The sequence below is a fragment of the Scatophagus argus genome, chromosome 1, assembly GCF_020382885.2.
Source record: "Scatophagus argus isolate fScaArg1 chromosome 1, fScaArg1.pri, whole genome shotgun sequence".
Lineage (NCBI taxonomy): Eukaryota > Metazoa > Chordata > Actinopteri > Scatophagidae > Scatophagus > Scatophagus argus.
The window spans coordinates 21,995,441-22,010,110 of NC_058493.1; positions in this window are offsets into that span (position 1 = coordinate 21,995,441).

A 14,670-nucleotide genomic window follows, 5' to 3' on the forward strand; every position below is an offset into this window, starting at 1 on the left:
ACTGGCAGATAGATTTGTGTATGGACAAAGAGATGTGTGTTTGTGGCTTTCTGTGTGTCGTCACGGAATCAGATTTCACTTTACTGTATCCCCGTCTCTGGAAAGATTCAGAAGAGAAGGTCTGCTAACCCACACTCCCTCACTCTCACACACACACACACACACACACACACACACACACACACACACACACACACACACTGAATTCACTTTTTGTAAACAGACTCTTCCATTAAACTAGTTACTGCACAAAAAGCAAAACACTGCTGCAGATTTACTGCAGGTCACAAGAGCACTTGAAGACAATGCTTTTCTTTGTGCAGGTGTTGCAAGCTTATTAAATAAAAGATTTGAATAATGTGTCAAATGGCAGATTCAAATCAAATACTCATAACGCTCTGATCTCATCTACCTCGAGTGTTTGGATGAGTCTGTGCATGACCCACCCATCTCATGCAAAGTCTTGGTGTGTTCGACAAGTGATTTAACAAGCCCCCTTTGACTTCCCCATAGTTGCTGTTCCAGTACTTTGACTCAAGTGGACTTGTGAGAGCCTTGAAGAGGGAGTGATCATGTTAACATTAACTGGTTGCCGACGTTAAGGCTTGTGCTCAATTGCAAGGTTTCAATGTTATGTTTAATTCTCCCAATAAATTGTAAACAACCACCCAACTGCTGAAATGTAACAAAAGGTTTTTATGCTCTTTCACTAATCCGGTTTCAAGCATGGATTACCTCCTCCCTGGGTGTTTTTTTTTTAACTTCAATGTTTGACTAAATACTGAGAATTGAGGATTGGTGAGTGAACTACAACATTGGCTGTGTATGGACTTGTTGTCTTTGGTTTGGCTCACTAAGGTGATGTCGTCTAATCTGAGTCATGAGAGCGCTTTGTGGGGGTTATGAGAGGATGCTGTCTCGAGGGGGCATCTATGCTTCATTGTGAAAAGCAAACAGTGCAATGACAACACACTCAAAGCCATTTGTCATGCATATGATCCAGTGGAGGGGGTTATCTGAGGCTGTGCAAACTCATTTCCTCTGGAGTAAATCTGTGAAATTTGTGAAATTAAGGAAACTTGTGAAACACACCTTCCATTTCCCTGGGTGTCTTTCTCTCTTCCCATCAGCCATCAGTGTTTCCACGATCCCAGGCTAGTAGATCCAATGGATATCCATCCCAGTTTTACTGGCAGGCAGTTCCTGGTTGGCTTTTTGACATTTAGTGTCCCAGCTTCATTTTGCATCCAAATGTTCCCGCCCTGCTTCACACACCACCTCACAATGACCAGTACAAGTACAATCTCCACAAACCAAATACAATGCGAGACCCATGATCACTTGTTCGGCCTGTGAGAGAACCTAATGGGGAACGATACGTCTTTATGTCCACTGTAAGAAAACTGGTTATGTGTGAAGTATGATTAGAATTTAAATCAAACAAGCAGTAGAACAAAAAGATCTTTGTAGTTCAGACACGATTAGCCTCAATACTGTGTCATGATGGAGGAAAAAACACACTACATGAGAAAATTTGAGACACTTTAAAACTGCACAAATCATTTTTATATTGACAACAGATTGAATGCATGTGAAAGGTGCTGCTCAAAGTGACAAACCTCATTGTTTTGGTTTAACAACCCACAACTCACCTGTTTTGGTTCTCCTTCACTGCTAGCATTAACCTTAAGATAAACATGTTATGTCAAGCTATGGACTCCTACACATGTTGAAGTGGTGTGAAAGCAGCTTCTGAGAGCAAAACCAAAGACCCAAGAAGAACAGAAAAACAAGAAAAAAAACCACTGATTAACCATGTCTGCTATAAGCTGCAGTCAATAATACATCTGGCAAAGGGTTACTTCCAAGGCCAACAGCATATCATTAACTACTTACACTTGTTGGTGGGTTTACAGGTTATGTTGTCAGGGTTTAAGTTTAAATATAAGCAGCTCTCTCCAGGACTGTAGGATTTCAGCAACCCCCATTCATGTTAGCCAAGACAGAATTAGCCAGTGGGTTAGTCTTCATCCTGAAGCCTTTGGTGTTGAATTTGAAAACAAACTGTTTGACAGTACAAATATGATCGGATGTCAACTTTTTCCTGGGACAAGTTAAACATGCTTGTGGCCATTATGTGCATATCCTAGAATCCTTACGCAAGACTCTCACATTAAAATGAGTCAACTGGAAACAATAAAAAGCCACCTAGAGAAAGTGTTTTCAACCAGTTTATGGAGCTAATGCTACCTTACTGACCTGATTTGCTTCTGCTGATAAAAATCTGCCAGCAACCGTTTTCATTTTGTCCACCTTTGTACTCAAGGGCCCAAGTATATCTAAGAACACTGTAGCTGCTAGAACAGGAGGCTTGACAATAGAATTCAAATCTGGTATAAAAATCTGATTGTACACATTTGATAAATAGGATTTCAACTGTTAACTGATAAAACTGTCTGCTGCTGTGATGTTTGCAGAACTGAATCAAAGGCTACAAGCTGAGGTTCTATTTAAAGCTGTCTCACTGACAAAAAAAAAGATAAGAACTGATGACAATTATAAATGAAGAAAATTGTATTTCTTTTCAAAATTGAGATCTGTTGTTGATTAGAGTCATTTTCAGCACGTCTGAGAAACAAAAGCTGTTTCCTAAGACCAAACCAGTGCAGGCCAGAGTCCAGAAACAACCACGCCTGCTCCCTTGACCCCTTAACAGCATGTCTTACATATGAACACGAGTGCACACACACACACACACACACACGCGCAACCTGAACGCACATAACATACTCTGCATGTCAAAAAATGTTGAAATTTCCTGTCAAAAATATACTTCTACTGTTCTGCCGAAGCCTCCTCCTTTCCTGTTCCTCTTCCGACCATAAGGTACATCCTGATGGTTCACACGTGACTAACATCGACACATATACATGCACATACACACACACAGAAATGATTTGTGCTGTTGCCTGATGTCTGAGCTCCCCTCCCTCCCCTTCAAATCTCTGTCCTCTTTTATCCATATTTTGCTTTTTTTTTTTGGCCACATTTGCTTATCTGACCAGCTATAAGATCAGGCTTCCCTCTGCTTCTCCTTCCCTTTACTTGATTAACTTCCTTTCTTCCCCCACCACCTCTATACATACAGTGGCTTGCGAAACTATTTGGCCCCCTTGAACTTTGTGACCTTTTGACACATTTCAGGCTTCAAACATAAAGATATAAAACTGTAATTTTTTGTGAAGAAACAACAACAAGTGGGACACAATCATGAAGTGGAACAAAATTTATTGGATATTTTTAACTTTTTTAACAAATAAAAAATGAAAAATTGGGTGTGCAAAATCATTCAGCCCCATTGAGTTAATACTTTGTAGCGCCACCTTTTGCTGCGATTACAGCTGCAAGTCGCTTGGGGTATGTCTCTATCAGTTTTGCACATCGAGAAACTGATATTTTTGCCCATTCCTCCTTGCAAAACAGCTCGAGCTCAGTGAGGTTGGATGGAGAGCGTTTGTGAACAGCAGTTTTCAGTTCTTTCCACAGATTCTCAATTGGATTGAGGTCTGGACTTTGACTTGGCCATTCTAACACCTTGATATGTTTTTTGGTGAACCATTCCATTGTAGCTTTTGCTTTATGTTTTGGATCATTGTCTTGTTGGAAGACAAATCTCCGTCCCAGTCTCAGGTCTTTTGCGGACTCCATCAGGTTTTCTTCCAGAATGGTCCTGTATTTGGCTCCATCCATCTTCCCATCAATTTTAACCATCTTCCCTGTCCCTGCTGAAGAAAAGCAGGTCCAAACCATGATGCTGCCACCACCATGTTTGACAGTGGGGATGGTGTGTTGAGGGTGATGAGCTGTGCTGCTTTTACGCCAAACATAACGTCTTGCATTGTTGCCAAAAAGTTCGATTTTGGTCTCATCTGACCAGAGCACCTTCTTCCACATGTTTGGTGTGTCTCCCAGGTGGCTTGTGGCAAACTTTAAACGACACTTTTTATGGATATCTTTAAGAAATGGCTTCCTTCTTGCCACTCTTCCATAAAGGCCAGATTTGTGCAGTATACGACTGATTGTTGTCCTATGGACAGATTCTCCCACCTCAGCTGTAGACCTCTGCAGTTCATCCAGAGTGATCATGGGCCTCTTGGCTGCATCTCTGATCAGTCTTCTCCTTGTATGAGCTGAAAGTTTAGGGGGACGGCCAGATCTTGGTAGATTTGCAGTGGTCTGATACTCCTTCCATTTCAATATTATTGCTTGCACAGTGCTCCTTGGGATGTTTAAAGCTTGGGAAATCTTTTTGTATCCAAATCCAGCTTTAAACTTCTCCACAACAGTATCTCGGACCTGCCTGGTGTGTTCCTTGTTCTTCATGATGCTCTCTGCGCTTTAAACAGACTTCTGAGACTATCACAGTGCAGGTGCATTTATACAGAGACTTGATTACACACAGGTGGATTCCATTTATCATCGTTAGTCATTTAGGTCAACATTGAATCATTCAGAGATCCTCACTGAACTTCTGGACAGAGTTTGCTGCACTTGAAGGAAAGGGGCTGAATAATTTTGCACGTCCAATTTTTCGTTTTTTTATTTGTTAAAAAAGTTTAAAATATCCAATAAAGTGTGTTCCACTTCATGATTGTGTCCCACTTGTTGTTGATTCTTCACAAGAAATTACAGTTTTATATCTTTATGTTTGAAGCCTGAAATGTGGAAAAAGGTCACAAAGTTCAAGGGGGCCAAATAGTTTCGCAAGCCACTGTATTTATTCCATCTTAGTTTCATCTATCCCTTTCCCAGTGTGTTATATGACATACTTGTCCATCTTGACTCAACACACATGTCTTCAGTTAAAAGAATAGAGACATAACGGCTGCAGGGAGGAGGCCAGCGTGGTTGTGCCAGTGTGTTCACTTGTGCTGTGGTTTGCAGCACAATGCGGGTGAAGTGTACAGCACAGAGCAACTGTTTTCCAAGCAGCACTCACTTCGCAGCGCTGAGACTGATCAGACAGTGAACTGCAGATTGGACTTTGCATCATGACCTCCACGTTAAGCACAGGATAAATTAGCCATAAGGCTTCTCAAACAGAGAAGTTTGACATTTTTTGCTATTTGCTAATACTCCTCTGAACTAAAATTAGTGAAATTTGTGCGTGCGCGTTTGCGTGTTGCTCAGAATTCAGCCTCTCTCATGCCTGTTTATGGTCAAACTATGCTTCCAGGCTCTCTCAGAGCAAAGTCAGTATGGGAAAAAGAAGAACATATCACTATTACATGACTGCTCGTGAAGTAGGCCTTCGGTTGCTATATGTCACTTGATCACAGTTCCTCTAGTCATAAAATAAAGGGCTTCCTCTCCTACAAATTTATTTCACTCTCATATGTACTTTAAAGTTATGGTGTTAGGTTTATTTCAGTACTTTATTGCCCCCACAAGGATAATTTGATTTGCATGCAACATTTCACACAAATGTGTAAATACAAAAACAGTAGTGGATACTTGGAAAATGTGATCAATTACTTATTACACTGAAAAAGTAATTCACTTTACGAATTACTCAAAACTACTTGTATCTTATGCTATACTTCTTATACTACTCCTTACATCTCTGATCTGATGGTGGAATATTCAGAAAATCCTTCTTATTTATAACACTGATGGCAGCTAAGAGAACTGCAGTTAGCATCCTGTTGCTCACCATCGCCCCCTGCAGGGACCAGCGAGAATCATAATGCACATAAAATTGTAAAAAATAGTGGCATGACATATGTGAGACTAAACTCTGAAATGGAAACTGAGCGCTGAAAAATAACTTACAATCATATTTAAAATAGCATTTGTAATGTTATTATAACATTTGTAATTCTAAATAATATTTTATTTGGATCATTGGCTCTATGACACAAACTACAAACAAAACTTCCAAAAAGGTGGGATGCTGAGTAAAACATAAAAGTAAGACAGCAAACAAACCCACACTTAAATCAATGCAGTTGTGTTGCAGTTTACGCTAATGTCTGTCCAGACTCATATCATATATGTAGTGACTGATAGAGAGCTCCATCACACGGAGCAACGACACTCACTTGAAGCTCACTATCAGAAAAACCAATGAGCTTGCTTCAAACACGAATGCTGCTGCAAACACCTTCCACTCGGCAGCACAGTCACTGCCTACTGGGCTGAGTAAGTGTAACGTAAGAACTGAATTTCACATTTTAATTTCTCACACTACTCATCACACTACTATAACAATTTGTGAACTTTTACATGACTGAATGCCAGTCATTATAAAGACTTTTATTACACTGACATAACAAGCCTTCATGGAACAGTTAAACAGCAGAGAAAGCTCACACACACACACCACACTACACTAAACTGCATGTAGACCAGTCCTCATGTCATCACTCGTTAATCAACTGTAGCTCAGCCCCTCTGCACTTGTCCTTTGCCCCTCAATAGCTGAGACAAAGGGTGTGTTCTGACACTACGAAGGAAAAAAAGTCCCAATGAGCTGCAGTTTCAGGTCGAGACTGACAGCACAAGGTGGAGACATACTTTTTATACAACACTTTGGCAGATAACACAGGGAAGAGCCTCGGGAGTACGACCCAGCTGCAAGCAGATCATAGTGAAGGTGTTACAGCAGCATGACTGATTACACTGCCGCTCTGCCTGAACATAAACATTACATTTTGTGTGTGTGTGTGTGTGTGTGTGTGTGTGTGTGTGTGTGTGTGTGTGTGTGTGTGTGTGTGTGTGTGTGTGTGTGTGTGCGGGACTCAGTACAATGCCTCCATTCCAGCCCCTTAATGAGAGGAGTCTTGATAGACATGAACAGCTGGGAGTGGAGGGAAAATAAAGAAAGATGGAAATGATGTTGATACCCTGCCAAAACCAACATGCAAGACCACTGCGCGCACAAGTGTGTGCGTGTGTGTTTTCAAGCCTGCCCGCCGAAATGGCTGGGCCCCTGCAAAGGTCCTGAAAGAGCCCATGAATGTCTTTACCATTATGGACATCACCCTCTGATTCACATGTGGTGGTGGCTCCTTCTCTGATTCTAGTTACCTCTTAGCCAGTCATGTTAGATGCCTCCTGGTTATCATTCGCCTCTTCAGCCTGGCTCGGAGCAGTTTTCTGAGCTTGGATCTAAAGGCCCTGACACCCTCCTTTCTTTCTTCTCCTTTCTCTTGTGGCATTCCAGTTTGTGCGCAGATCCTGGCAGAGCAAGGAAATTCACTCAAACATTAGCCAGATGAAGATAAGATCTGATTTAGATTCAGTTAATTTCACACACACACGCACAAAGAGTCATACCATTTTCAGGAGGAGGAGTTTTCATAATGAAATAGGCTACATTTGACTAAAATAGCAAGCAGTTATCTTTGCTTACACGTAGGATTAACATGATTATTGCAGGCCTTCATGGGATCCTCTGGGCCCCAAAAAGCTTTCCCCCTTTTTCCCCCTTTTCCCTTTTTTGGACAGCCCTTTTATGTATGTACTTTTATTGGAAGATCCCTCTCTTGACAGGCTGCTAGAGACATTTCGAGTTTTTGTTATTCCCAACAGAACAAAAATTAATTAATGAATTTATGTTTTGGATTAAGACTGATTAAGGTGGATTAAACCTGCACTGATCCATATTGATGAAATGTGCAAGTGTCAGTTGTCATGATCACATGACTCTACAGTTCCTCTCGGCTCTTATTTTATGACCCACAGCTTTAGGGTACGGTCACACCTGCACAGGATCACATGAGAAAATTCACGCCTGCCCATCGCCTGGAGTTCATCTCTGCTAAACTTTGCACATGTGGCCATGCCCTGAGTGTTTCAGTTGAATCTTTGATATTGGAAAGGTACTACAGTTCTTCCCACCAATTCAATTGTTGCTAAATGTTTGTTGGATTTGTAACTCTTAGCCAATGCATTTACAGTATCAGCTTTTTAGGAAGTAGTAATGTTTAGTTTACAACTTGTTATGCTTCCCACAAGTAGCCCATACATCAATTCAGCTGTTTTAAGCTGAGGGTTCTGCAGGTAGCAGTTATATAATTCCACAAGGAATAGGTTTTACTACACTGCGCCCTCACCACTATCTGTGTGTGTTTGTGGACTGCAGCTCAGGTCCAAAATCAGCAGGCAACATAACATTAGTACACACTGACCTGACATCAAGCCAACTGGCTGCAGGCCATTTCCTGCAAAAACCCCAGATACAGACTGTATGTCTTCAATAACGCAACACTTCAACCTTAGTTTGATAGATAACAGTGAAGAGTTAAGTGAACAGCAATCAGCAAGCAAACATTTCAGGCATGGGCTCTTGGAGGAAATGTTGGATTATATCTGAATCCTACTGAGAGACAAACTGTAATATGTGCATCCATCTTTGTCAAAAACTCTGAAAACTCTCTCCCAAATCTACTTTTTTTTTAAGTGAATTCTTTTGCCATTTGGAAAACTCTTCAGTCTACTGCAGTTACACAAAAATAAAGTCAGAAATTCTCAAGAAGTGTCAACAACTTAAAATGAAGCAGAAAGAAAAAAAAGTGAGGTCAAATGACATCCTCTTGATTGGGGTGATATAAGTGATTAGCTGAAACAAGTGAAAATATATAATATATACATATTGTCACTCTTTATCAAATAAAAACAGTTTTGAAAAAGCAAAATGATATAACTCATCAAGACATGATGATGGTATGTGGAAATATTTGAAAGATACCACAGACAATAGAGCATAAAAACTATACATAGACAAGACAGGAAAAAAAGAAAATAGTGTGAACATTAACATGTCCCAGTGGTGCTGTATGTACCAGCAGAATAATACTGGAACAATATTCCCACTGTCATAAAAACATGGAAAACCCCTTTGTCAGAGTGACGCAGAGGTCTCCCTCCCGCTGTGAGCACGCCCCGTCCCACACGGAAGCTTTCATTAACCCGAAACGGCCCGCACTTCCTTCTGGTCAGCAATTGTGCCCTGGTTTTGTGGTCACTATGGCAACGGTTGTTTTGTGGGAACAAGGGTGTCTGGCAGAGAAAGAGGTCAAATGGTTGCTACAGAGAAACGTTTGTCTTGTGTGGACACTGAAGCAGACCACAGGAACAAATCTTGTATTTGTTTGCTGCTTAGCCGGTTACCCCATGCTAGCCTAATGCAGCTTTATTGCTGCAAGAGCGAGACAAAGATCGACAAATACAAATATTTATCTTTTATGTCACATTTGAACCGAAAGTTATATTTCACAATCTTTTTCCAAGTTGAGCCCTCCTTTCATACCAAAGTACAGCAGTGCTAAATGCTAACATGCTCGAGCTAAAAGCTAACATGCTCACAACGACAGTGTGAAAATGCTAATGTTTAGCAGGTGAAATGTTAACCGTGTTCTCCATCTTAGTCTGTTTGCATGCTCACATTTGCTAGCATGAAGCACAAGGTACAACAGAGGCTGGTGGGAATGTCATTAGTTTCTTAGGTATTTAAGATATAATTTTTTGCTTAAGTGACCCAGTAATAAACCATGTCAGTGAGCCAGAATGACACAATCATCAGAACACTGGATCTGGTCCACCAAAAGTATCGATCCAACCAATATTTGTTGAGAGATTACATTCAGACCCGCAAATGTAAAACTCACAAAAATGCTGCAATAAAAGTTAAGAGACCATCAAAACTGTGAGGATTCATCCTCAAGGGAACATGGATATACTAAATCTTGTATGAATCCAGGTGTTGGGATATTTCACTGGATAAATGGCCTGCTGGGGACAACTCAGGGGATCACCAAAATTTTAAGGGTTCAGCCTTTCAGGGACCATGAATGTCTGAGCCAAAACTTGTAATCCATCCAAAAGTTCTTGGACCAAAATGGAGTGATGGACCTATTGATCAATCAAAAATCATTTTCTCTCACATCTGAGCTACTCCATCTGCTGGAGAGGACCATGTGATACTCCAGAACAGAAGACAGAAAAATATGAGCTAACTTAAAAATGAAAAAACTACTAAATTCTACTTAATAATACAATAATATTTTACAGAGAGAAATAAAGTCAGAGTCTCAAAACAGAGATTATATTCCATCACATATTACCTGAGAACATAACAGGAAACCTTCTGCTGAACAACAATTACTGTTGATGATGTTTTGTCTTCTCTGAGTCATACAGACAGTATGTTCCCACAGCTGTGTGTACAGCAGTATAATACGGTATGTCTCATGTCAAGCCGATCGTTGTTACGCACATGGCTTTGGCTTAATGTCCGTCTCAGATCTCGTCTCTCTAACTCTCTCAAAATGTGACATTACAACATTAAGCTCCGTGAAGTTTCCCTCCAGCCAAACACCAGCTGAGTTGATTGTGTTAACTGTGAAAGTGTCCATTATCATGTTTTGATCCATGAGACAAAGATCTCATCCCATCCAGGGACGCAACTTCTGGAAGCACAAGAGTAATTATGTTTCTTCTCACACCAGATTAAAAACAAACAAACTTTTAAAACAACCTCTACGGCCAGCTGCCTGCTGGAAGCTTAAAATATCTGAAATGTGAGAATGTAGGTTCATTCTGCCATTTTACTCTACAGATGTTGCTTTGGGTAAGACTGAGCTTTAACTACAGAATGTTTTCATTAAAAGGAAAAGCAAAATACTTTAAATTGCTTTTGTGAAATTTAATTCAAATCTGCTGACAAATTTTGTTGTGAAACGTTCAGAGCCTAAGTGACAGCAGGTGAGACAGTGAAATATGATCCAGGAAGTCACAACTTTTTGTAATTCTCACATGAAGGATTTTACGACTGAAAAGTTATCACGGCAGCATTCGGTTTCTTTTGTGGCAAAAGTTGAACCGTATCCAACATTTTCACCACATGACTGTTTTTTAGTCGGACCTCCCTTGGTTGGCACCCCCTGCTGTGCTGGCAAACGGGCCTCATTCAAGTGAATAAAAGGTCTTCGTTTTTTGTTTTGTTTTTTTTTTTGTTTTTTTCAATCAGAAATAGAGCTGGACTGAAACAATGTGGCCTAGAAATGACTCACAGGTCCCAAATTCTGAACCCATCATTAAAATCCCCCACACCTCCCACAGACACACAAACACAGAGCCCCCCTGTAGTGGGTAACTGGGTCTGGACCAGAGCAATTGAGATCATTTCACCATCAAAAGCACATAATGGGGTGATTGTGGTCTGCTGAGTGCTTATTAAGGTCAGAAGTGATCTTACTGGTATTCTGGTAGACTACATGTTTAAGCTTGTGCTGGTTAGACCACCACCTCTAACCTCTGAGTTGTGATATCATCCGATATACAGAGAGAGGTGGACTTTGAGAATAATGTTCTGGACTGATCTGGACAGGAAACCTACAGCTGAACGACAGTCATTGTGCTGATGATGTTTTGGGTTATCTGAGTCACACAAGTGGGCTCAATGCTCAATATGCAGCAAGTGTCACTGCAGCTCTGGAGGGAACATTAGAGAGATTATGCATTGTCTCCTGAGCAGCAGATGCTCATCTTTCTCCTGACACTGTAATGTACACTGAACCACTTGTTGCTCCCTAAAAAGTCCACACACACATCTTGAATTGCTGTGGGGCAAGATATCATCTCAGCATGTGAATTGGATGAATAGCTTTTACTCTGAGAATGAGACCGCCTCCTGAAAAATACTTTGTGGAGACTTGCAGGGTTTGAACGTGGATCAGATTAACAGGAATTCCTGATGTCTGGGGTCTCTCTGTAGCTGAAAGACTTTCCTCAGTGTGTGGTTGCTCTCTCAGGAATAGGTGGATGCTCACAGTGACTCAACTTGGATCAGGAGCAACCAGTCAAACTGTGGTTTGGCACGTATAACAGCGTGTTGCTTGATATTATTGGAAAATTAATGCGCACAGTATTGTAAGCTATTTAGTAAAACACGATTCTAACCGGCTTTACTGTGGTCTTTTGTTGTGAAGCTTATTTGGTGTTGATTCAGGGACAAAAAGCTTGAACGGTTAGTGGTCTAAACAAATCATTCAACATTTTAGGGTAAAACACTTATTTGCGTTTTTTTCCCCCTCGCCATTCCTCTCATGCCTGTGTGTTTCATATGTAGTTGGAGTCCGGGCAAGGTTAACCTTGAAAAGAATGGAAGCAGGGGGAAATGGCTAAAGTTTAAAAATACGCCTATACGCCTCTACAGTTAATCTAATTACACAAAGTACCTTGTTTGTCCAATCCACCCATAAACAGAAATGTTTAGACAACAATTTGTGGTTTTAGGGGGAGTTACATGCAGCAACTGTTTCTTAAGCAGCAGTTTTTACATTTATCACAATTTCTGGTAGCAACCAGTAAAGATTCCAGGAAGTTAGCTTATCATCCAAAACCAAGAAAATCCAGCACAAACAGAATTAAAGTGCGAATTGTTGTTTCAGTGTTTGTATGCATAAAAGAAACAAGATATTATGTGTTCATTAGTGAGATTTACAAGTGCTGGAGAGGTGAATTTTGCTACCTTATAGAGAGGCTAGCTGTTAGGCTATTAGCCTCTGTTTCAATCACAGTGCTAAGCTAAGGTAATAAGCTGCTAGCTGTAGGGCTATATAGCAATATAATAAATCAAATTATATAAGCTCAATAAATGGAGGCTTTTTAGTGTGTTTGCCAGTCAAGATGCACCAGATTTGGCGAATTGGAGGAATTGTAGAAATTGTGTAGTGAGATTAGTCAAAATCAAAATCAGCTGATAGACACAGGCTCTTCTCAGACTACAGAATTTCTCATTTAGTTGGAAACGAGTTTTCTGATATCCTGTTGTTCAGTAAAGAGATGACAAGCACGAAACAACCCAAACATGTTTCACAGTCGAAAACAATGATATAATACTGCCAGTAACAGCACTCTCAACAGACAAACACATCAGACAAAGCTGTCAAAAAAAGAGATCGACAAATGCCACAAAAAATTCTGATTATTACAAAAAAAAAAATTATCATATTTTGAAAGCAGATTGGCCCCTTCACATTATTCCCTGTGTATCTGTGCTGTCAGATCATGAGGCTGTTTGAAATAAATGGCACTCATGACCAGCATTCCAGTTACTGAAGGGTAAATACCACAGAACGTTGTATAATGTTTTCATTATATACCTTTTCATCTGATTATATGCTCTGGCTTTAGGAGAAAAAATGACTTCAGAGAAGAAGAGAGCTCAAATAATCTTTACCTTTAAATGAAACCAAATTACATTTGTAAGAACATCGACTTAAATCAATTTGGAAAGAAAAAAAAAAAACAAACCAGGAACAGAAACCACAACTCCTGCTGGATGTCATAAATGTTTTGCCTTAAGGATGTGAGTCACTTTTAAACGAGCCAGATTATCACATGCCTTGCCAAGCGAAGGGTTTTACCCATGGTCACGGTGCAAAAATCCCTTTCTGTAAGCAAAAAGAAAAAACAAAAAAAAAACTGTTTAGAATATCTCAGTCATCAGCATGTGAAAGGACAAGTGAGGGACAGACTGGATTGCTGTGACTGTGGAAAAAACACTTTAGAGTGTGCCGCCTGTGAACTGTCCCATTATAGTTCCATAATTCTTTTGCTTCCTCTATTTGACTTGGATGCCACAGAAAGAAAAAAAAAAAAAATCCAACCACACTGGTCGCTGAGGTCAAAAGTTTGCAGCACGTCTGACTGGGGATCAGCAAAAATAAGATCAATTTACTGAAGAATATTAATTCTTCAGTAAATTGCCTAATAATGTTATGTTAATGAGTCCACCGCACCTGGACAATCTACAGTGCATGAGTTCTTTAGTAATTCATCTTTCCAAAAGGCTGCAGCAGTTGCAAGTATTTTTTTTCATTTAATGACTAAATAATTACCTTTGCGAGACGAATGTTAAGTGCACTGAGGATACGTTTGACGGAGCACAGCAGTGAATGACCCGCCAACACATGGAGCCCTTCGAGTGAGTTAGTGTGTGGGCTGCTGTGTTGTAGCTACGGGCCAGCATCTCTACAACAACAGGCTCTCCAGTGAGTTCCTTTGGGTCGGAGCTGGCATGCAGTAGTTAATTAAGGTTACTGTTCATCAGTACTAAATATCTTGTTAAATTATGAATCAGCAGGCCCATGTGTTGTGTTTACTGCCACTGAAGGGGAATAAATCTTGTCCATCACTACATACATACGGTAACAATACTTGGTTTGGAGGGGAGAAATACTGAATATAAAAGTGACTGCTGCATTTAAAAGTAAAAGAAGTCAATAGGGCGTCTTTAAAATCTGTCTCCACAAAAAAGAGCATCCTAAAACACTGACATGATGTCACCATAAGAGGCCAAAACAGATGCTGACTTAACACAGTTTGCATTCAAGATGCTGAGTGTAAACCATGAAGTGATTTTTGAGGGGATGAGCTGCAACTAATTTAAGTATAAAATTGCTCGATTGCAGTTGCTATGTAATCATCATCATTATTGTGGGACTTCTAAAGCGTATTCTGGACAACAGGAATTCACAGGATGATATGTGAGTATACATGCAGAGGGGAGGACAGTAAATAATTCAAACAGTAAACTGAAAGACTTATAATATAGAATTATATAATAACTGGAATGCACTGAGCTTCAAAAGCAAACTTCCA